The 25215-nt window shown below is 37.3% G+C and overlaps 1 protein-coding gene and 1 long non-coding RNA gene across 4 annotated transcripts in view; one reads left to right on the forward strand and one right to left on the reverse strand.

Annotated features, from left to right (window-relative positions):
- The window catches only part of csmd1 (CUB and Sushi multiple domains 1), a 1478446-nt gene that overhangs the window by 911738 nt on the left and 541493 nt on the right, over positions 1 to 25215 (reverse strand). The window lies entirely within an intron of this gene.
- LOC103280196 (uncharacterized) lies at positions 13194 to 24687 on the forward strand. Its single transcript, XR_507225.3, has 4 exons — positions 13194 to 13636; positions 18981 to 19096; positions 23348 to 23467; positions 24480 to 24687. It is a non-coding gene; the product is annotated as an uncharacterized LOC103280196 (long non-coding RNA).

Here is a 25215-nt window from a genome sequence, read left to right on the forward strand (position 1 = left end):
GAAAATTAATTTGGTTTGCCCTAAGATGGTTCATGTGATACAGTTCCCTTCAATGCCCTTTGAATTTCACAGGAAATGAAATGTTAGTGCTAATTCTAATATACAGAACAGAATGACGATGTAGAATGATATGGCAACATAACGTTTATAACTATGGTGAAAGAGTTTGCCCCCTTTTTGATTGGGGTGAATGACTAATAGCCACAAGAGAAATTCTGGAATTTGCACAAACTTATTCCTTAAAAAGGTGATATTTGTCTTACAAATAGCCCCCTATAGTTATCAGAACTTATTGTTATCAAATAGCACAATAGGTACAGCAATAACTGAAGAGGGAAAAGGCTACTCAAGCAATGTATATGCTATAATTTTCATCTTTGCTCTTTTATATCTCTGTCCTTTCATATATCTGGGCAATTACAGCTCCCTACTGAGTATCACTGAAAAGTGGGCACTTGCTTCAAGTTGTAAGCTATTTCCACTGAATCTCAGCATCATAATAAGAATGAAGAAAGAGCCCAAGGGGTCTAATTACTGAAACACTCTGTACTTTGCAAATATTTAAGAGGAAATATTATTCCATTCAAAGATGGGCAGAAGAGATATGTTGATATAGGTGTAAAATGGTTTTCTAATCCTTGTACAAATTCTATTCGGGTTGAAGTGTAATAGTCTTACTATTTTTTTTAAAAAAATGTTCCAGCTTTCAGTACTAAAATGTGATCTAATGTAGAAATTTTACATCAAGCATACATGGCACTAGCTAAAATTATTCAGGTTTATACTTAATATTTGGATAGATGATGGCCATAAACCCAAACTCAGTCTTGAGAAGACTGAGATGTTGGTAGTGATAGACTGTGCTTTCTTAGACAACAACAAAAGAAGAAGAAGGGCAAACTTTTAATGGGATTGTTCTTCCCAGCCAGGAATTTTGCAGTGTAAGGGTGTTGCTGAACTTCATGAATCTCATTACTTCCTCCCTCTCCTAAGATTTATATTTTGCTTGGTGAACAGTGTGCATGTTGATGAAGGGATCTTTCCTTCACAACCTTGGCAAAGTACAATTAAATTACTTAAAATGGACATTGACATCAAAAAGTGCTAGAAATTGAAACAGAACCAGTATTTGGTAACAAAATTTCTTCATATTACTTTCTGACAAGGCAGCATTTCATAGGGCTTTAAGGAGCTGAATGAGTTTTCAGTACGTTTGGGGGTGCAACTTGAAATGTTGGCCTGAAAGCCAATTTATTTCTTGCTTTGTGAAGCTTTGTGCACTTCCTATGCTATATCTTCTTCTGGGGCAGGTGTGTTGAAGTGTGAATGCTTGTGCCATTCTTTCAAGTCATATAGCAGTCATTCTCTTGATTCATACTGTTCAGATAGTTCTGCAAACTTTTATTTTTCAAACATCAGCAAATACAGATAGATTTCTGAAAGCAATTTGTGATACACACACACACACACACACACACACACACACAGATAGATAGATAGATAGATAGATAGATAGATAGATAGATAGATAGATATATTCTGGTTTATTCCAATTTAATGATAGGGCTTTATGAAGAACAAGGATTGAGTCTTGTTGTCGCCATAAGAACTTAGAAACATAGAAACATTTTATTTCAAATTACCCTTCTTTTTGCACTGCAAGTAAGCTGTAATTCATAGAAGCCTGTGCATTTTTTGAACGCGACAAACTGGTTTGTTATCCATGAACAGTCAATAAATCTCTTATTAACCTAGTTTGTTGTTTTTACTGAAATATAACTATTTGGTACAATTAGCATTTTATAATATTTAAATGTTCTTTTCTCTAAAATTTCTGAAATGTATGCATGATTATCTGATACATCATATCCACAAAGTTATAGATACAGGACATGTCTCATGAGATATGATGAATAGTAGCGGAAAGAGAGTGCACAAGCACTGTCGCACCTCAGGTTAGTTTCCCCTTGCTGAACACACCAGGCTGTACACAGATTGAAGTCTTTTGTAGTTTGTTAGGAAATAGGAAATAAATAGTCCTTAAAAAGCAAAAGTAAAGATCCCAAAGATTGTTGCAAAACCAAGGCTATAAAGAATAATCCAAGAAAACCTTAGGCATAAAACAAGGTTCCATTAATACTTGACATATTCCCATGAACTTGAATACACAAAGCTGCAGGATAATTCAAGAAAGCAAGAGCTGCTTCCAACTCAAACGAGACGTTGCTTTTGACAAAGATTTCTCTCTTGGCACACCCTTTAATATTCTCTGCATAGCATGAACATATTTCTTTGGCCTCTGACCTCTTTCTTGTTTGCTATACCCTTGCATCTTTAAAGAAGCAGTTAAAAACTTGGTTTTTTCGCTGTGCATTTGAATAACTCAGTCCCTATGTCCTAAATTAAATCAATATATTTCTCATGCACTGTTCCCGCTTTATAATTAACCGGACACCCATCCTCTATAAACAATTTTTTTCCATCTTGTCGTTTGTCCCACAGCACTTTATAACAATATTACTGCACTTTAGTTCAAATGTCCCCTCCATACTATCCCCCTCCATTAACCTGGTGGTTCATTCCATTTTACTACGTCTGTACTCATTTTATGCTTTTAAATTAGTTTTATGATCATTGGAATGTATTGTTTTATAGTATCCATTTCATTGTGGCTTTATTTACTGTAATGTGTTTTAACTGTTGTATTTGTTTTGTTAGCCACCCCGAGTCCCTGTCAGGAGATGGTGGCGGGATATAAGAATAAAGTTACTTACTTACTTACTTACTTACTATTCTAGAAATGTAAACCAATAATATGAACTATAAAACAGTAATTAAACCAAAATATAATCCATGTGTTACCAACACACATACATTCATAGAAAGTAAAACTCTATATACAGAGTTTGTGAGTCCAATGCCCACCAGAGTTCATGTTCCACATGGAGGACTGTATAAGTTACTAATAGTGAATCCAAATTTAAACGTCCAAGTAAGTGAATCCTTTTATGAAATCCAATGTTTTAAACAAGTCCAAGGTTAGTCACCATCCACGACCGGTTTCGACTGTGTAGTCTTCCTCAGGTGGTGGTTATGCAGGTATGGAGAACCTAAAGTAGTCAATTCCGTTCTTCAAGTATTTAATTTCAATGTGTCATTATCAATGACAGAGTGGCCCTACAGGGAATACATACGAGTGGCTAGAAACACTTGTACAGGATAGAAATTACAAATTACAAAGTATAGTAAAAGCATTGAAAACAGGAGCATGTATACTCACATAAACTCTCCTACATAAACTCTCCTACAGAGGTGCTCTGCTACTGGTTTGATTCCTTAGGCAAGCACAGGAGAAACAGGTAGAACTCACTGTATATAGGGAGAATTTTAAAGGGGCCCAAAATGGACATAGATGTGGCTAGGTATCAGCCATTTGAAAGAAGTTTTACATAAAAAGAACCTATTTGAACTTCACCAAAGGTATACAACAAGCTCACAGAAAACATTGAAATGAAATAGAATCATTGAGACCCTTAGGGTGAACTGTTTTAAGAGTGAATATCCAGAAGGCTTCCCGTTGTTGTAGTCTGGTGCATAAATCTGTGTTTGAGAAAGAAGTAACTACCTCTAGGACTAGAACCTTGAATGATTTAGGACTTTGGTTCATGTCATTGAAATGTTTATACAGGCTTGAGTCAATGTCCTGATTCCTAATCTTACTCTTGTGTTCTGTTACACTGAGTTTAATTTGTCTACTGGTCTGGCCGACATACATCAAGGAACAGGGACAAGTAATAAGGTAAATGACTCCTTTGGTGGTGCATGTAGCAAAATGTTGCAGTTGATGAACTATCTTAGTATGAGGATTCTGAAACAACTTAGTGTGAGTGAATTGGGGACATATGGCACAATGGTGGCAAGGAAAATTTCCTACCTAATTAGGTCTAATTTTCATACTTTGAGTGTCATGGTCAATATTTGAGTGTACCAACATGTCTTCCAAGTTCTGTGTTCTTTTGTGTGCCACAATGGGGGGCCTTTCACATCCCGGTATATCACGAACAAGTAGCCAATATTTTTTCACTGTTTGAATAACCTGTCTGGAAAAATTGGTTAATGTCAAGGGCCAGACCAATCTATTGTCTGTGGACACAGATTTGTCTGCCAACAGGGTGGTGCGTGAGACTTTGGATGCCCTGATGATGGCATTATCAACACTATGTCCTGGATAACCCTTGGATAAAAATTGTTTTTTTAACTGATGTTAAATGTTGTTCAAAATCTTGTTGTGATGTGCAGTTACGTCTAATTCTCAACATTTGAGAATAAGGTAGATTATTTTTTAAGGATGGTGAATGGAAACTGGAATAATGTAGAATTGAATTTTGATCTGTCCTCTTGCCTGTGCATTTCAGGGAATCCTTTCTTTGTATTACTTACTATTCTGACACTCCTGCGAACCCGAAATTCCAAACGGCCAGCTCGATCCAGAGATGCCGTTTCATCAAGGCCAGACAGCTCATTAGAAGCAGCCTCTGTCTGCATACTATCTGTGAGCTATCCTCCCTTTGCACCTGGCTAGCTTCGGTATCAACTCCAGTATCATCAACACCATTCCCTGCTGTGGGAATGCCTCCCTGCTCCTCATCTCTCACAGCAGGGACACTCTGAACCTGAATCCCATAATTCCCATCAGAGTCATCTTGAACCTGAATCCCATCATCTTGAACATCTGGAACCTGAATCCCACAGTCCCCATCAGAGTCACTCTGAGACTCCAGCTGAGTCACAACAAGCACAGATAAGAAACCAGGTGTGTTATTAAGGTAGAGAGCTAAAGTTGGATTAGTGGATTTGCTCACTTAAGAGTAGAGTAGCTATGGATTAAATAGAAAGGGTTTGAGAAGAGAAAGCAGTTGACTTTCTAAATGAAAGTATCATCACTGGCGATTACTTGTGTCCGAGTATGATTGTCTTCCAAATGTAGTGTCTTGGTGGTGAGTCAGTAGGTGACTGTGGAGACCTATTCTTTATCTGCATGTTCTTCCACAGTGAGGATATTGATTTCCAGGTGGAAGGCGGTCCCGGTTCAGGGTTGGCTTGATGTGCCTTCCTCTTGACACATATCTCCCTTTCGCCCTCCATTCATGCCCCTTTGAATTCCACAGCACTCTTGGTCACAGCTGACCTCCAGTTGGAATGCTCAAGGGCCAGAGCTTCCCATTTCTCAGTGTCTATGTCACCATTTTTAAGGTTGGTTTTAAGCCCATCTTAAAATCTCTTTTCCTGTTCACCAACATTCCATTTTCCATTCTTGAGTTGGGAGTATAGTAACTGCTTTGGGAGGCAGAAATTGGGCATTCAGATGACATGGCCAGTCCAGTGAAGTTGATGGCGGAACATCATTGCTTCAATGCTGGTAGTTTTTGTTTCTTCCAGAATGCTGACATTTGTCCGCCTATCTTCCCAAGACGTTTGCAGGTTTTTTTCAGAGGCAACACTGATAGAATTGTTCTAGAAGTTGAGTGTGACATCTATAGATGGTCCATGCTTCACAAGCATATAAGAGAGTTGGGCGGACAATAGCTTTATAAACAGCATCGTGGTCTCCCTTGAAATGTCCCGATCCTCAAACACCCTCTGTTTCATTCGAATAAATGCTGAACTTGCAGAGATAAAAGCATATAACTTTACTGATGGAGCTGCTGATGATACAATAATGGTTTGCTCCCTGGAAATGGGACTCATTCTGCTAACACCATCTTAAGCACCTTCTTGTTCTCAGCTTATTGTGAAGAAAATAGTAGATATCTGTGGTATTGTTCCAAATTGCCCCTAGTCTTGCAGAAAGAGGAGATATAGCCAGCCTTTTTCATGTTTGGATCTGGTAGAAAATACAGCTCATTTCAAGTGCTAAGCAGAGAAAAAAAGAGCTGTTTACTATGGCATTTTCCACCTTGCAAGCCAATTATTTTCCTTTGTAAGGTCACAATTGCCTTAAAAAACTCAAGCTCCATGCTGTCAGATATTTCCCAAATGTTGTTGGATAAGTTTCAGCTGGCAGTCACTCTGCCATAAAAGTTAATGGGAAAAACATGGAAGGGGCAGCAACTTGAAATATATTGCTATTTAGATCCACAACACATTTCTTCCTCAAGGTACGTGAATAGGGCATGTGTATGAAAGGGAATAGACAGACACACATATTTATTGACCTACATCATATACAAGATGCTATAGAAAAACGTTATCTAAGATCAGAAATTTTATTGGGGTTCGTATAATAAAATTAAGAATCTATTAAGTAATGCAATAATGTATCCAAATACATTAGAGGGAGCAAAACTAAAAATATCTATTTCAAAACCTAATCAGAAAGTAGGGAAGGGTCCCCAAGCATCCTACCAAAACTCTAGTACACCTATAAAGTCATCTTGATGGCGTTATGATTTAAAACTCATTTTGTGTATTTTCCAAATTCTGTGCAGTGGTATATTGACTTCTAAAGCCTTATTTGTCCTCATAATTTATTCAATTTTACTGTGGTTCCATTTTTCCCTTCAGCTTTTCCTCTAGAATTCACATTATCATGTTTAGAGCTCACTTTTAGATTAAGTTTAAAATTCTCTTGATCAGAATCACCATTCTTTTGCCAGATACAGTCTCCCCAGTCTTTTTGAGGTGTGGCTTATCTGCAGTCAGTAGTCCTTTGTCTGAAAAGTGAACACAGTGGTCCCAGGAGTAAACCACTAATGTAAACACTATATGTGTAGCCACTTGCAGCATCTTCCTTTATCTATATTTCACTGGCAGAATACAATCTATGCCTCTCAACTCTTCCATTTAATGTCCAGAACTTCAAAGTGATGTACTCAAAAGGTTTTTTGCCCACATGAATCAGAAGAAATGGGTACTTCTCTGTGTTCTTGATGAATTTTGGCAACTTTTCAGTGACATCCTGGATGTTCACACCAGGAAGAATTCCTAATTCATCTTATCTGGCTGGCACACAGTTTCCTCTATACCACTAAGCAATGAATCTCCTACCACTGGCAACTTCAAGATGTTGGAATCCATTGTTCAGTGGGGAAAAACTTTTAATCTCTTGTGTATGGTCTGATCCTGAGGGTGACTGCCTGCTGTGTGTATCCTTAGTATTATAGCCCTCTTCATCTATACTGGGATAATCTTCTTGTTGATTCTGTAGGATTTATTCCTTGTTTCTGTCCAGGAAATACTTGTGTTCTCTGATGCATTGACAAATGTGCTGATCTTCTTGTCCAGGACAGGCACCAATTTGCACTTGCTACAAGTTTTCTAACAAGACAAACATTGCATATACACTGCAGCACATAATGACAGATTTTTTCTGCCTCCATCCCAGGGGTTATTATTTTATTCCTCCCAGATTGTGATTGTTGGCAATAGCAATATTTGCATGCCTGTACTTATTGGTAGTTTAGACTGCATATCCTCCCTAGAAATGTAGGCAGAAGCATGTTTATGATACTTCCTGGTTGTTTGCTTGTTTGTTTCTTTCTGAGTACATCTTGGGGTCTCATATGATTGCCCCCATTCTATTCCTTCCTGTTTTGAATGATGCATGTATGAAAAGGGTCTCTGGAGTGAGAACCTCTAACATTTCCCTTAATACTCCTTTAAAGAATTCTGTTTTTCTTCTTCTTCCTTCAAGAAGACGAACCTATGTGTCGATTATGAACAATTACTGTGCAGAAACCTATTTCTAATACTTTTTTTTAAAAGGACATTTGAATCTTTCTCTCTAGATATTGTGTATGGGTGAGATGGTGGGTTATTGCTTCAAACTCTGTTGGCACACTAAAAGCTGTGCTTAAGGGAGATCCACCAAATCTCTCATGTTTTAAACAATAGTAATAACACTTATTGATATGTACTGTGCACTGCTGACCCTGATACAAAGACTGTGTCAGCAATCATATTGAGCTAGTGTCTTTTATGTATGCTCTGAAGCAAATCAGTATCTCAGCAGAAATCCCACTTCTTTAGAGCATGTGCTTAGGGAGATCACCCCCCCCCCCAAAAAAAAAAAACTCAAACCTTCACACAAACCTTTAAAATACAGTAAAAGAGTTAGGAATAACTCCCAAACACAGCTCACATTCTGCTCTCTTCTTAGAAATTGCTCTTACTGTCCATGTTTGGATTGTAGCAGCAGGAAAAGGAACTCAAGGGGGGAGGTAGCACCTTAGGATAAAAAGGCAGAGATACCCTGTATCCAGTTATGTCTCACCCCTGACTCAAGTGGCAGTACAGTCAGGATTTCAGGAGGTGGTGGCAACTTCAGAATGAGGCAACACATACTCACAAATAATCAAAACCATGAATGTAAAACTTGTAAGAATGCTGACTGTATTTGTCTCACCAAATATTCTGAAGAAACTATATGCGGATATATAAATGATTATCTAAGGCAGAACTTCCAATTTCTGATTTCTAAAGGTATTTTCTGTAAGTCAAGATGGTCATTTCAACCTCATCTCCATTTCCACTGCTGGCAAAATAATGTAAACTTTGAAAGTGGCTGCTAAGCATTACTTTTTCTTCAATTTGCTCCATATAGGAAGCTACCACACTATTGCTGTAAAAGCTATCAGTTCTGAGCAGAAGGGATTTTTACTTATGTTCACTTGTGTCTACCTTTGCTTCAAATGAATGAGTGATTGCATTCTAAAGAGATGTGTTAATGTAATTATGCAAATATGAAAAATTAACAGATATTTTCACAGTTAACAAACAATTTGACTGTTTCGAGAGGAATGCTCCAGTAGCCTCTACATTTATTCTTTTCAACAAGGCTGAAGTAATCTAGCAACAAAGCTGAAAACATTTAATTGTAGAAAGAAAACCCAATGACAACAGACAATCATGAGATTTCGGTTAATCCTTGCTCAGTTTTTTAATGTTGTAATTAAATTTGAAATTGTATATTATCCCACTATTTAAGAATTCATTATACATACAGGAGAAGACAAGATAGTATTTTAAAAGCATCAAAGTATGAGCTTTGTTTCATGTGCCTGGAGGCATCAACAGACTTGTGTCTGTCGCAATCACTCATTCCTGACGCTATAGATTTCATAACATGAGACTGTGCTTAATACAACCTCAGTAAATGATTGGGCTGAGCTTAACTATTCTGACTACCAAAGGTCTACACCTAAACAAAGTTTCAATGTTGTTCATCACTCCTTGGTTCCTTGTAAATTTTGAAGTGTAGTTATAGAAGAAACAGCTGTCGTTGGCATCATGCTACTGTGAATGCTATATATTCCAGAATCTAATCTGGATTTAACAACTAACATAATGCTTTGGCCAGAACTATTTTGATGAGATGATTTTTTTTTCCAAATGAAATAATCTACTTCTGCTCATATGTTACTAGGGCATGTCTACACTGACCATATACCCTGAGTTCAACCAGAAATCACTCCTGACAACATTCAGGGACTAGCAGTCCCTAACGCAGGATAAAACTGGTAAACCCAATTCTAACCCATGTGAAGAAAATCACAAAAAATCATTTGAAGCTTGAGAGAAGCCCCACACTTCATGGTCTGTGTGAATAGCTTGGCTGGTTCAGATCCTGAACTGGCTTTGCTGTTCACATAGCTCACTGTCACCATTCCACTTTCCTTTTCAAACTGGCATTTTGTTGTTGCTTGTTGCCACAGTAGTGGTCACAGAGTGCCAGGGAGTTTCTGAACATCACATTTGCTGATGTCAGCAAAAGTACCTGCATGTCTCGGAGAAAGGATGGGTAACTCCTTCCTCCCCCCCCCCCCCCCTGCTCCTCTCCGTCAGGAAAGGTGCCAAGTGACAGCCAAGATCTTGCTGGAGCTCCAGGGCAGTTGCTATGGTGATAAACAACAATAAAGGACTGAGATGTCAGGCCTCCACTTCCACTGCTGCTGCAATTTAAGAGTGAAAAAGTGTAAACACTATGTCTAAATCTGGGGCTGGTCTAAAGCAGCAATGCTTTGAACTAGCCCTAGATTTTGTAGCCTATATAAATCAGTACACATAACATTTCTTTGCTATGTATGAGCCTGTTTCACTTTTGAATACTCATAATAATACTTTTCTCAGTGCAGTGTGACAGGAATGCTAGTTGAGGACAAATGACTGCAACCTATGGAACTCTATCCCATGGGATTATGATGCTTCTCCTTCCATATTCCTTCCACTGGCATGGAAATAGCTTTTTTATTAGGTGCTTCACAAGAGTACTGAAGCAAAAAGGTCTTTGTGTGTTTGCATGTGCATGTGCATGCTGTACTTTAACCTCATTGTTAAATAATGAAATATATTTTAACACTTCAGAGAAATTTATTTTTTATTTTAGATTTTAAAATTTGTAATTTAAAAATGTATTCTCTTACTATGAATACTTTCTAACTACATTTTGTTTTAATCTATGTTGCAAACTGTTTTGTGTTCCAGATTGAGAGAAAGACATGATATAAATTAAACGAATAAAAGAATATTATTCATTACATCACCTCCACAGACATATTATCTAAGAATTTAAGATTATTCTTAAAAATCAAAATCAAGAACTAACACAGACCATTGTCATCAGATGTATTTTGTGGTATTTGTTGGCATTTACATATACAGTACCTTATTTATTCATGCATAGGTCTAGAAATTGTAGTAAAAAAACAACACCAAAAACCTGGGCTGACTTATCCATGAGTCAGTGTGACTTGACTACTGTACTTTGACTTTTATTAACAAAGGAACCATCCCCTTCTCTAAGCAGGGAATGCAAGGTTTTAGTCAATCCCAAGAGAACCTAAAGAAGTATCATCCCCATTTTGAATGCCTGGGTGGGGAAATGGGACTATGATCAGGTGTGGCTGGCCTCTTGAGACAACACTGGTGCTTTCATCTTTCCATGGACTGACCTTCGCTTTACATGGGTCATACCAAAATCCATAATTTGGGCCACAAAACCTGCCATCAGCTTCTACATGGGATCATGGGATTGATTTTTACATTATTATATATGGTAAGCATTTTTTTTTTCCTTGGGACCTGGTAAAGAGCAATGGCTGTAAAAAAGATGCAGTTGCCACAGATCTACTCTTACCTCCCTAAGAAGAGTGGCTTCTATGTGGCTTCCTAAGTAGCCATATACAGGCCATTCTTCTATCTGCAATAGTGATAATGAATGCGGCCTGCTTTACAAGTTTGTTGTAATGACTATATGATAATGTGGATAAAGGGCTTTGAAAACGATAGTGTTCATGCGAAAGAATCATGAGGGAATCCTACACTAAATTCTCTCATATCTTAGCAATTCTAATTGAGGAATTCCACTGTTCACACTGAACAATGCTTATCTTCTATTGCTGATTTTAATGTAGTGTCTGCAGTGTGTAAATGGTTTCTATGTGTGCACTAATACAGAATACAGTACAGTGCCAGGAGTGCCAGTATGTGTATTTTTTATGATAAAAAGGCTGAGTGCTTGCCAGCAGCAGCTTGCTGTCACTAAAAATGAATCTGAAACAGGTGCCAACAGCGTCAACAGCTTGAGCCCTATAAATTTTTTATTACTCAAAGACACAAATAATGTCAAAAGTACATAGGTACAAGCAGATCAAAATATGCCATCATTTTATTCAAATTTGAAGTATAAAGCTATCAAATGATATATTTCACAGCTAGACTGGTACATCTTTTTTTCCTAACAAACCAAAATTAGAACATTTGGTGTGAGATTTTGTCTTGGTTATATTTTCCCCCTTAAATCTATTTGGGGAAAGCTATTTGCTATTTTTCTAAAGGTCTGTACTGGGCAAATTATATTCCATCAGCGACTATCAGACAATTTCTTGTGGACACTCAATGATTCCTAGTTGTTGAGATACTTAAAAGAAGGACTGACTTTGCTGATTTGGTTGGCTCCAGCAAAGTATGTTTTCTGTAAGAATGTATGTACAGAAGCACAGACAAGCACACAAAAGTGAAACTAGTTTACTCATCATCATCACCATCACCATACCCTGCCTTTTCCCCCATGGGAACTCAAAGTGGCTAACAATCCACACCAAAAAGAGCAATACAAAAGTTAAAAAACAAATAGTAACCGTGTGGTAAAAATAGAATAAAAATACAGTAAATATACTAAAATGCCCTTTAACACTCATATCCCTACTAATCAGACTGATACTAATCAGTCACCATCACTTTCATAAGCCTAATTTATCATAGGTATAAAATTCAGAGGCATGTTATTTTACCAAATTATGTTGCAAATGAATTTCATCTTCCCTGTGGGATTCATTTGCAAAAAAACCCCATAGTATTGTGTTGGCTTTCAATTTTTGCTTGCGAGTTTTACTGTTGTTATCAAGAGTATCATGAAAGTACCAGTTAAACTAACATTGTCCAACAATTTTCAAGCCATGCAATAAAAGTAGGAAAAGCATGAAAACTGGAAGACTTGTGAACAACTGACATCACAGTGAGTCAAAAGAGTAAAACATACAAGCTAAGTTAGGCTTCAGTGGTTTTGCTTTTGTTTGAGCTTCCTGGTCTGAGTTACTGCCACCTTGGCACTACCTCTCCAATTTTGCTGGTAGGGTCTCCAGTGTCAAAAAGATTTTTGCTGAGGGACCAGATGAAATGTGACAAACAGCTACTGAGCACTAGCAATAGCAGAGAATTTCACACAAAATTGCAATATTAAACTATTATCGAAACCTTCTATCTTGATAGCCCTATGATGAGATAGTCCAAAATTCAATAAGAGACAGTGCCAAAAGAGGCTCTCAGGTTGGAAGGCACTCCACAAACTACTGAGGAAGAGGCGAGGATAGCCACAAGTAATGCAGTGGCTAATAATGCAACTGGGCGCAAGCCAGAAAGACATTTAGCTGTTGGTGTGCTCAGAGGAGGGAAAGAAAGCCCAAAGCTGCAGAACACACATAGAAACATGGAATGTAGAGAGGACTAGTATGCATCCTCCATACTGGTCACATGGGTGGCCAGTTCTGATATCAGTTCTTCAAGAATCATTACATGAAGTTCTTCAAGAATCATTACACTATTTTTGAATACAAAATACATCATTTTGCTACCTGTACCACTAACAGGGTTATTTATGCTATCACTTGTTCATGTCCATTGATGTATATAGGTCAGACAGGCAGGGAAATCAAACTTCAAATTATAGAACATAAAAGTAAGATCAGAAATCATTCTATAAATTCTATTTTTACAAGCATTTTGAAGATTTGAACCATAGCCCTGAGTCACTTGGGGTCCAGATTATAGAAGTTGTCACACCCTCCAAGTGTATTGATTTTCAGACCAAACTATTACAAAGTGAATCATTTTGGATTTTTACTCTCCAGACAGAATTCCCTAAAGGTTTGTATGATACCAACTCTTATGACTGTTTTTTTTTATTTTTATAAATGTGTTGTATTTCTTTAAATGTGACTCATGAGTTAATGCTACACACTGCATTGTAGAATACCTGTGTGAGATTCTTTGCTATTTAAACAACAGGTTGAGCCATTTAGGATCATACTCACAGTACAATAAAACCTGAATGCAGAGTATCATTGACTGGAAACAGAACGTAAGTAAAGACATAATATCTTTTCAATATATATTATTTTATGTTTATCCACACTGTATCAAGAGAACAACGTATAAGCCACTGTATGTTCCCAATAGGTTCCACGATATCTATGAAATACTTTACAGTTCATTAATTACATTCTGGAATTGTTTGAACTAAATTACAAAAGTAGGTAGTATGTATTAATAGTAGTCAGTTTTACTAGGCCAGAAAACACTTTGTACAGTTGTATTGATGTTACCCACTACTTGCAGACCCTACCACCACATGAATACTATAGGTAGTCGAAACCGGTTGTGGATCAGGGGTGTACTCATCTTTTACGAAGAATCAAGAAAATTAAACAAGAAAGTTTACTCCATTGTGAATGCAACTACCATTCATCATACTGTGAATGCAACAGTTTGATTGTGGGGTTGTTATATGTTTTCCGGGCTGTATGGCGATGTTCCAGAAGTATTCTCTCCTGACATTTCACCCACATCTATGGCAGGCATCCTCAGAGGTTGTGAGGTTGTGAGATATTACCTCACAACCTCCGAGAATGCCTGCCATAGATGTGGGCAAAATGTCAGGAGAGAATACTTCTGGAACATGGCCATACAGCCCGGAAAACATACAACAACCCTGTGATCCCGGCCATGAAAGCCTTCGATAACAGTTTGATTGTGATTTGTAACAATTAATCTGACATTTATATTCATTTATTGGACATAATACAATGGTTAACGACATCTAATACATTGTTATTGGCTGTTATAGTAGCCACTCTGTAACGAGTGCAAAGCGTGCACCCATCAGTTAAGGAAACCACAACCCTAAGTTTGGAAAACCTGTGCAGGAATGTTGATATCAGGATAATTCAGAGAACTCTCATTCAGAGAGAACATGTCAAAGCCATAAGTGAAAAGTCATCTTGACAGTTGACAACAATAACAAACTGTTGCCTATCCCTCCACTCCTCTCTTGTCTAACTACCTGTCCTGTTTGAATTCAGTTTGTAGCAATTTCACTAAGCTGAGGACAAAGGGGAAATTGGGAGGCATAGAGAGAGACTGGAACACTTTAAAAGCAGCTTAAAAGATGCAATGGCATAGAATTAATAGAGGGTTTCCCAAGTAAATTGGAACAGGATGGTGGTATACAATAAACCTACTAAAATAGGTGATGCATAGCCACATTAGAATTATACACACTCTAAAATCAATGTAGGAGCCTCCGGTGGCTCAGTGTGTTAAAGCGCTGAGCTGCTGAACTTGCAGACTGAAAGGTCCCAGATTCAAACCCGGGGAGCGGAGTGAGCGCCCGCTCTTAGCTCCAGCTTCTGCCAACCTAGCAGTTCGAAAACATGCAAATGTGAGTAGATCAATAGGTACCACTCCGGCGGGAAGGTAACAGCGCTCCATGCAGTCATGCCGGCCACATGACCTTGGAGGTGTCTACGGACAACGCCGGCTCTTCAGCTTAGAAATGGAGATGAGCACCAACCCCCAGAGTCAGACATGACTGGACTTAACGTCAAGGGAAACCTTTACCTTTTAAAATCAATGTATAGCCAAATATATTATATATAACACAATATTATGTGGTTGTGTATGGGAGGGAGAGAATATAATTTCTTAATTCACCAGTTTTGAACTCATCCTTTTCCAAGTGGCCTGAATTCCTGTTTCTAAGGCTCCTGTTGAGCCTGCATGAAGAAGATCATTCCACTCAAGAACTGGAGATACATCACATTTTATTGCAAGTCTCATTTCTACAATAGTAATGATGACACATCAGTATTTGCAGTCAAAGTAGGATAAATCTGAAGAAGTGTAGCATACTGTCCTAGTCTTTCTCTTGGCATAATTTGCTCCACATTTTTCTGGCATTCTTCCAACTACCATGTATAGCTTTCAGTGTTTATTGCACAATGTCAGCAAGCCAAACAGCTGCTTGTCCAGGACTGTACTGTGTAAAGTTCCCCTTCATCAGATCACTTACTGGTTGTAATGACCTTTTTACCCTGTTGAAAAAATCATGAAAAAAAAACCCCAACAACAATATTTCCACTAAATTCCATTACATTTAAGCCGGATTTTAACATAAAATTGCTCAAAGAGACATTTCTCATTGGGAACACGTTTTCTATTTTTATTTACATTTTAATACCTTTTGAATGTTTTTATATTGATTAAAAGTGATTATTTAAAAATGTTTTAAGATTTTTTTTTGGGGGGGGGAGTTAATTTATTTTCTTTGTGAGTTTCCTTTGTCTATTCACTTGGCACCTTGGTTCCCACTCTGGGGGAAAGGTGACAAATAAATGAATGAATGCATGTGTAACGGCATATGAAAATGCAATCTTTTCGGTCTCTCTTGATAATAGCAGTTAACATTTATGGATCTTTTTTTCTTTCTTGGAGATCTTATGACATTTCACACAGAGATATAAAAGTACTTTTACAAAAGACAGATGATAGATAAATAGTTAGAATGCCTTTATGGTGGCATAACGATTCCAAAACATTAAAGAACGTATAATGATACAGTCTCTTAGTGCAGCTGCTTTTTCTGCAAACATGTCTATAACCTGTTTGATGTCTGTTTGATTTCCTGATTGAGGAGCTGATGTATAATGGACAAGTTCAAGGAATTGGAACTCACTGCAGAATTGTCTGCACAACTGTGCAATCCAGTGTTAACTTTTGTTGGCAAATATTTAGGGTACATCTTGGGAAGACCTTTGACATTAAGAGAGAACTTAAAGTCACCAACTGAAGATATTAATCACTATACGTCCCCTAAAGCAGGGGTCCCCAAACGAAGGCCCGGGGGCCACGTGCGGCCCATCGAAGCCATTTATTCAGCCCCTTCAGCGGCAGCTCCCTCTCTTCTGCCGAGGAAGGTGCGTGCGGCACGGGCTAGGAGGGAAAGGCGCGCATCTTTCCCGTCTCCTCCCTCGCCCGGTGCATGCCTTCCAAAGCTTTGCTTGTTTATAATGGTATTTTTATTATTTAATTAATAATTAATAATTAAGGGGTACTTTGCTAGTGCTTTTGGTGCACAAAGGCAGAAGGAGGTTGGACTAAATGGCCCAAGGGGTGTCTTCCAATCCTCTTTATTATTTTTATTATGATTATGATTATGATTAACATTGAGGCTGTATTTATTCCTGTTTTGTTTTTTACTTCAAAATAAGATATGTGCAGTGTCACTGCATAGGAATTTGTTCATAGGTTTTTGTTTTTTTTTAAAACAAAAACTATAGTCTGGCCCTCCAACGGTCTGAGGAACTGTGGCCCCCTGTTTAAAAAGTTTGGGGACTCCTGCCCTAAAGTGTCAGGCTCCTACATGAAGTATTTTAGTTGATATTTTTTTGATTTTTAATTAGTTAACTAGTCATGTTTGGCCCAGGTCTATTAGCTAACCTGAGCAAAATAGATTCACTGAATCAATTGGATTTACAAAAGTGTTGATTTATCATTCAGCAATTAGCTCAGTGATGCTACTTTAATTTGGACTCATCAATAGGGTTTTGGGCTTTGAGCTGTATTTTTAAAAATCATGCCTAGAGTTTTATTTGTTGTTTAAAAATACCCCAAAATATACATACAAGTTACAGAAAAACTACTAACAGTTATTTTTGTTACTTGATATTAACATATCAGAAACTTTTTTAAAAGCTTCATTTAATTCTTGTATAGTTTGTGTTGTCATATTTTGAGCAAAAGTGCTGCTCTTGCTGTTGTAATATTAATTGTAATGATGGCCTCATGGGCTCCAGCTACACTGCCACTGAGTCTACACTAATCATATAATGCAGTTTCAAACTCAACTTGGCTATTTTATTAGTATCATCTCAGAACTAGATAAGATGTCCACTGGAAATATAAATGTAATTAATTAATGCTTACACTACATAGATTCAACAAAAATCAAGTGAGGAAAAGATGAAAGCACCAAAATGAAATGACTCTCACATTGAACTAGTCCAATGTTTCTAAAGTATTTAGAACTTTAGTATAATTTCTGAATAGTAATAAAGATGGCTCAATGTTCCCTGAGTTTATTTTTGATGCATGGAAAAGAAGATGTAGGAAAACACAAGAAAGGGGGAATGAGAGGAATCTGGAACATTTCAAGAAAAAGTTTGGATGCATATGTGGGATTATGCAGGTAAAATTAAAACAAAAACAACTAAAAACCACCAATGCTTTCAAGGACTCTCAATGCTTTTTATTTTCTTCTGCTTCAGACCACAACTAGATGGAAACTGTGGTCTGTCAAAGCACAGTTGTGGTTTATGGATCATGCCTACTGCTGTTATTTCCTTGGCTCTTGTAACATGTTCAGAGGTAACGTCTCTGTCAGGAGATGGTTTAGATCACACTGAAAGGTTCTGTCTGGGGCTGCAAAGCTTTATATGTTTGTTCTCATACATATACTGAATGGTTTCATAATTTTCCCCTGCTCAAAGATAGTTGCTGGAGAACTTTTACAGAATATTTGCAATTTGGGATTCACACTTTTAAAGCACAAAACCATGTTTTCAATTCAAAATCCAGAATTTTAGCACAGAAATTAAGTTTTCTCTTTGAAGAAACAGCAATTTCTGCACAGAGATGCTATTTTTATGTAATTTTTTGATGGAAAAATAAAAACAATCCTTGTGCATTTTTCACACAGAATAAATCTGGAACTGTGAAAGTGCTAGTCCAGGATTCATCAGGGGTTTCTGGCATTCAAGAAGTTCATTTTAAATCATTTTGGATATTCTTCCCAACCCCATATCTGACCTGTCTTGTGAATCTGTCTCTGCTTCTATATGCTAATGATTCATGAAACATGAGAATCACCCATATGACCTTCCTCTATTTAAAGTTAGGCATTAATGGGACACACAATTTCCATGTGACCAACAGATGGTATTATGTATGTGACCAAACAGCAGCTTGAATATTTTAAAGAGCGTACTTTTTTCTAGTTTAGTATTATAGTCTTAGATTTAGTATAAAGTTATAGAAACTATTATTCAAATGGATTTGAAATGGACAACATTTTTTCTGACCTAAAGAGTTTGGCGCTGAGCCTCATGTCTACTTATCACATTTAGCTTCTCTATGTGTAGGCATTGACTTACCTACCCTGAAGATTCGTGCTGGAATATCTGTCCACATTCTAATGTCCTTAGATGTACTTTTGTAGTGAATGCTGTCAGATACGACACTGATAATAGCAGTCAGCATGCCTCACCCCAACTATTTGCTGGCAGGGCACTGGATTGTTAGTTTTCAAGAATAGATAATTAAACCTTGATATGTCAACAACAATTTGTGTTTCCCATTGTTCCCAGCAGGCCTTTTTAGAAAAACCTGTCCTCCTACAGTTTATTAGGATAGCCTTCATCTGTCTTGACAGCTGCAGTGCTGAAAACCTGTCATCTCTTGTTGTCAATAATCAACATTTTGAAAGGTGAGTATATATGATTATACGCATACTACTTCCTATCATTAGCAGTATCCTACTGATCATAACAACTAACAACGTATGTTGCTCTTTTTTTTTTTTTTTTGGTATGGGGAGGATAATGTTCTGTTTAATGCATGAGAGGATGCAGTAAACCCATATGTTCCATGCTATCTCTAACAGAATGTTAGAGAATGTGATTCTATTAGAAAGATAATGACAATCTCATCATTATCATTATACTTCTAGTGGAACTTGCAATTATACCAGAGAAATATCACAGAGTAGAGTGGCATTCCTACATCCCAAAATGAAGAAAAACTATAAGTAAAACAGCCTTGGACTGGTTGATGTAGAAGAGGAAGCAATTGGCACAATATTTTTTAATCATATCTGCTGTATCTCTAAGTATACAAATAAAACATCTCAGCTGGCATTTTCGCAAAACAGCTAATCCACATATCAGATCCCATGCAGTGAGACACTGCTGCCTCGCTGTCTTCAATTAAATCCTTCTTTAACTGTTTGGACAGAACCAGAAGCAAGGAGCATATAAGATAGTAGGGGGAATAAAATGTGGGTCTAACTTCAATATTCCTAAACATGCTATTGTTGCCTGTTCCACTTCCTGCATTTCACATTCTGTAGGAATATTCTAAGAGCACAGGTCTAGACATGGTTTTATGAGTTCATGCTCAATAAAGAAAACTTGCAAGCAAGTCTCTAGACAGGGGTCTGCTTCTTGCCAGAGTTCAAAAATATTGTAAGAAGCATTCTGGCAGGATAGGGAGTAGTATCCTGGATCCCTGGGTCAACTTAAGAACAAACCTACAGAACTATCTTAACATAACTTGGGGACTGCCTGTAATATATAAAATCCTATGGAGAATAATTTATTATACCATGAAATAAAATGATCAAGATTATTATTAGCAGAATTTTCCAATGAACATATATGCATTGGCAAAGGAATACAGTGAAAGAAATTAATAAGTAGAATATCATTAATTTATTCCAACTTTGCAACTTTGCAAAGAGGAATGGCAGCTTCAGTCTGAATGGATTCTATGGGTTTATTCCAATGAAGAGATGTCTGTTGTGAATTTGGTCTGAACTGACAGTAGGACTGATACATTTTTATCTCAAGATGTTGCAGATACAATCCCAAAATAATTTCTACATTTCTGTATTGCTTTAAATATGTAGACTGCTCAAAAAAATGTAACTACGGCTGTGTATAAAGACAGTTCATTTGGCCCTTAACCACTTTATTCAAAAATTATCCACAAGAAACACGTAGAGTTCCTTGAAACAAACCATTTCTGATAACCCAAATACAGCATTCATCAAGAAATGGGTTAATTCCTTGGCAGGGCAGCCTGACTAATTATGGATAATCGAGAGATATGCTTCTTGGGTTTTATAGTGGCTTCTTGTATATATTTCCTTAATTACACTTCTTCAAACACTAACTATTTACCTGAGAGACTCATATGACTGTCTTTTGAGTAAATATATATCTATTGCTTTTTCTAATTGCATATTTACCTGAGAAACCCAGTAGCTATGAAGAAGTCTTTCTGTTCTCTTGAGTCTAAAAAAAACCTTATTATTTATTTTTAAATTATGAGAATTGCATTAAGGAATATATTCAAATAATTTAAGAAGGATTACAAAGTATAGTTGCTTGATGAACCAACTCCAACCAACTGAAATGGATTTTTATAAGCCTGTTCTTTGGTGAAGGAAGTAAGGTCATTTTTAATGTGTGACCTGACCTATACTCCCATACAGTCCATAACCTCCAAATGTCATGACTTGGCAGGGAGATGTGCAACCCTCCATTCATACTATTTTTTCAGATGCTTTTGAAATATCTCAGTTTCTCTCTCCTTTTCCTACTTTATCCCTTTGTCCCCAGCTAACTTCCATTGGTTCAAACTGGAATAGGAGTTTGCACTAAATTGAGTCAGGATGGGTGTGAGAGGTGTTTTTTTTTGTTTTTTTGTTTTTTGGAGTATGGGTAAATGAAACTATTGATATCCAGCTGAATCTTAAATTAATGTCCTGTATCTACTGTATTTCAGTTATTTTAATATGTGCATATTAAACGCATATTAAATATGTGCATAGCAAACGAACCCAAAGGGTGCTCACCAATGCGTTGTCTTCATCTTGGAAAGAAGTCACGAGTGGAGTGCCGCAGGGCTCCGTCCTGGGCACAGTTCTGCTGAACATCTTTATTAACGATTTAGACGAAGGGTTAGAAGGCACGATCATCAAGTTTGCAGATGACACCAAACTGGGAGGGATAGCCAACACTCCAGAAGAAAGGAGCAGAATTCAAAACGATCTTAACAGACTAGAGAGATGGGCCGAAACTAACAAAATGAAGTTCAACAGGGACAAATGCAAGATACTTCACTTTGGCAGAAAAAACGGAATGCAAACATACAGAATGGGGGGCGCCTGGCTAGACAGCAGTACATGTGAAAGAGATCTTGGAGTCCTTGTGGACAACAAGTTAAACATGAGCCAGCAATGTGATGCGGCAGCTAAAAAAGCCAACGGGATTCTGGCCTGCATCAATAGGGGTATAGCGTCTAGATCCAGGGAAGTCATGCTACCTCTGTATTCTGCCTTGGTCAGACCACACCTGGAATACTGTGTCCAATTCTGGGCACCGCAGTTGAAGGGAGATGTTGACAAGCTGGAAAGCATCCAGAGGAGGGCGACTAAAATGATCAAGGGTCTGGAGAACAAACCCTATGAGGAGCGGCTTAAAGAATTGGGCATGTTTAGCCTGCAGAAGAGAAAGCTAAGAGGAGACATGATAGCCATGTACAAATATGTGAGGGGAAGTCATAGGGAGGAGGGAGCAAGCTTGTTTTCTGCTGCCCCACAGACTAGGACGCGGAACATTGGCTTCAAACTACAGGAAAGGAGATTCCACCTGAACATCAGGAAAAACTTCCTCACTGTGAGAGCTGTTCGACAGTGGAACTCTTTCCCCCAGACTGTGATGGAGGCTCCTTCTTTGGAGGCTTTTAAACAGAGGCTGGATGGCCATCTGTCGGGGGTGCTTTGAATGTGATTTCCTGCTTCTTGGCAGGGGGTTGGACTGGATGGCCCATGAGGTCTCTTCCAACTCTACTATTCTATGATTCTATGATTCTATGATATCATAGAAAGACATTTTTCATGTATGCATTTTACTGAATGCTTTATGATAATGTGTTTTTAATTATGTTGAAGATAATTGAGAAGATGCCATTAAGAAATAAAATATCAACAACAATAATCTATTCCTGGAAAATGAATTTAAGAAAACATTATTACACTACAATCAAGGGTGCAAGAAAAATGGAGTTGCCAATCAATCATTAAACAGAAAAATCTGGTCTGACAGGTTTCTCCAACTCCTTTCGGGCCTGCTGCTAGGGAAGCAAGGAGCAAAGGTCCTTTTGCTCCTTCAGCCCTCTCATCCCAAGCTACAAGTTTAATAGGCAGTCTTATCCTTGGGCTCTATACCTGAATTTACCCCAAATCATTGAGCTTTCTTCTAAAGCCCATCAAAATTGAATGTGTTCCAGACCCTGGATACAGTATGCTTCCAATGCTTTTTGTTTAAGAATTGAAAACCCAAGCATGAAAAATCAGCTGAAAAGATCAAACAGAGAGCATGAGCTTCTCTCTCATCCATATTACAGTGTGCTCTGCAGGAGCATCCACCATACTTTTATCAGGCTACTCTTCCTCAACAACACAGCCAAAACTTCAGTCACAGGAAGCATCTACATTGTAGAATTAATGCAGTTTGATAGCATGTTAACTGCCATAGTTCTATGCTATGGAATCATAGAAGGTGTAGTTTGACTAGGGCTTTTAGCTTTCTCTGTTAAAAACTTCTAGTACTTCAGAATACAAGATTCATGGGCAGGGCTTGCAATAAATTCTTTTTTGCAAGTAATAATGCGGTTAAACAGTTGAAATGAAATGAAAGAGAATTCACTTCTATTTTGAGAGAACAGTAACTATCATGGCAGCTAGATGCATGTGTGTTTTTCAGTACATGTCCGTAGCATGCAGCATTATGATATCTTTGTAGAAGTGATTTACTTTTATTAGTGATTTTTAATGCAAGTGCTGAATGTCTCTGTTATAGTAGATGTATTTAATTAGGATTTTTTTTAAAAAGAAAAAATATATCAAATTATCCACTTAAGGCAATGAAACAACAATGTCTGTATCTTTCAGCCACAAACAAAAGCACAATGGAGGAATTATTAGCTTATGTCCACCTTCTTGCTGTCCATCACATTATGGAATAAATAGGATTATGTGTGTCTAACAACTGTAGTGGTTTAAGCAGAAGAAGTGAGTACATTACAAACATATTTATTTGAACCTAAAGTTTATCACAGAATTTATTACATGTTTCACTTTGGCATTGTAGAATCTTCACCATTAAGGCAAGTATGTAAATGATCAGACTTGCATATCTGAAGTCATCTTCATGGAATAAAACTTTCTGAATCTATGGCCCCATCTACACCGACCATAAAATGCAGTTTCAAGCTGCATTATATGGCAGTGTAGATGGAGCCGGCCTGAGTGTTCAAGAAAGTGTTGTCGAAGGCTTTCATGGCCGAAATCACAGGGTTGTTGTGTGTTTTCTGGGCTATTCAATGCTAATTAAGGTGATTAATTACAACATCACACTGGCCTCCAACTGACAAGAGTTCTTCTCCCACCCTGGACCTTCCACAGATATATAAACCTTCCTTTTTTAGTTTTTCCATATACCTCACAACCTCTGATGTTGCCTGCTATAGATGTGGATGAAACATCAAGAGAAAATACTTCTGGAACATGGCCATACAGCCCGGAAAATACACAACAACCCTGTTCAAGAAAGATTTATTTTAGATTTGGACAGATATCAGACAATGAAGTCAAGGCTCTTACAAGCATTTTATATTTTAAAACATGGGTTACTGACAATTCAGACATTTGTGTTTTGTTGGGGTAAGATGGGTAGCATAGGAAGGAACTTATTATGTCTATGGAACATCTACATGGATTGTTTCTCTTTGCAGTAATGTTTACACAGGGAAATTTCTATACCTAGCAAGAGGAATATAGGTTAATTGACACAGATGGTACCATTGCCTTAAACATTTCTGAAATGAAATTCATGGCAAAGTTGAAGAAATGTACTGCTCAAGGAAACAGTGATTGTTTTATTTCATTAAGCAGGGGGAAAGCTTTGTTATTTTATGTTAGCATAATTTCTGTCTATTGAGGTTTCAATGGTTATGAGATAACTGTATAAAAAATAATCAATGTTGATTAACTCCTTTCATAATTATGCCTTTGTTTGTTGCAGGCAGTTCTCCCAAAACTAAGATGACAGAATCACAATCATATGATAATCCTGCTAACTGATTATTTCCAGATTATTAATTCCATAAATAATTCTGAAATTGGTTGACTACACAATAAAAGTTGATACTATTGATGAATACACGTGGATGTTATCATGAGAAGAATTGGTGACTGAGATGTACGTTTCAAGATTCCTTTTCTTTTTCTATTTTATAGAAAATGAGATATGTATAAATAAACCAAAGCTATTTTCTGAAAACTTGGAGACCTTGTACCTTTTTATTAAAGTGAAATTATCTGAAATCTACTTTCATGAAGATTAAAGTAGCATCTAAACTGCACCAAAACATAATTACACTTAATTGATAGAAAAGCACAGAAGACTAGAGTGCCAACAGAGGGACTGATAGCACACACAAACACATGTTGAAATGTTGATTTACAACATCCTTGAAGTGGATACACTTGAATACATGATCCCTGCAAAAAAATAAAAAATAAACTAGAACTGCTGATTTAAGGCATAGGATACATAATATCACAAAGGCATCAGCAGCAACAGTGAGGTCAGCATAAATCCATTTTGATGCTAGTTGTGATGACTACTAGGATGGAGTGTATCTCCATATAGACAGTTACGAGAATTCTGATCAATAGTAACCAAAACAAAAACAAAAACAAAAACAAAACAGCGAGACAGTGTAAAATAAATATCCATCCATTTTATTCAAGATTTA

Source organism: Anolis carolinensis, chromosome 1 (assembly GCF_035594765.1).
Source record: "Anolis carolinensis isolate JA03-04 chromosome 1, rAnoCar3.1.pri, whole genome shotgun sequence".
Classification (NCBI taxonomy): domain Eukaryota; kingdom Metazoa; phylum Chordata; class Lepidosauria; order Squamata; family Dactyloidae; genus Anolis; species Anolis carolinensis.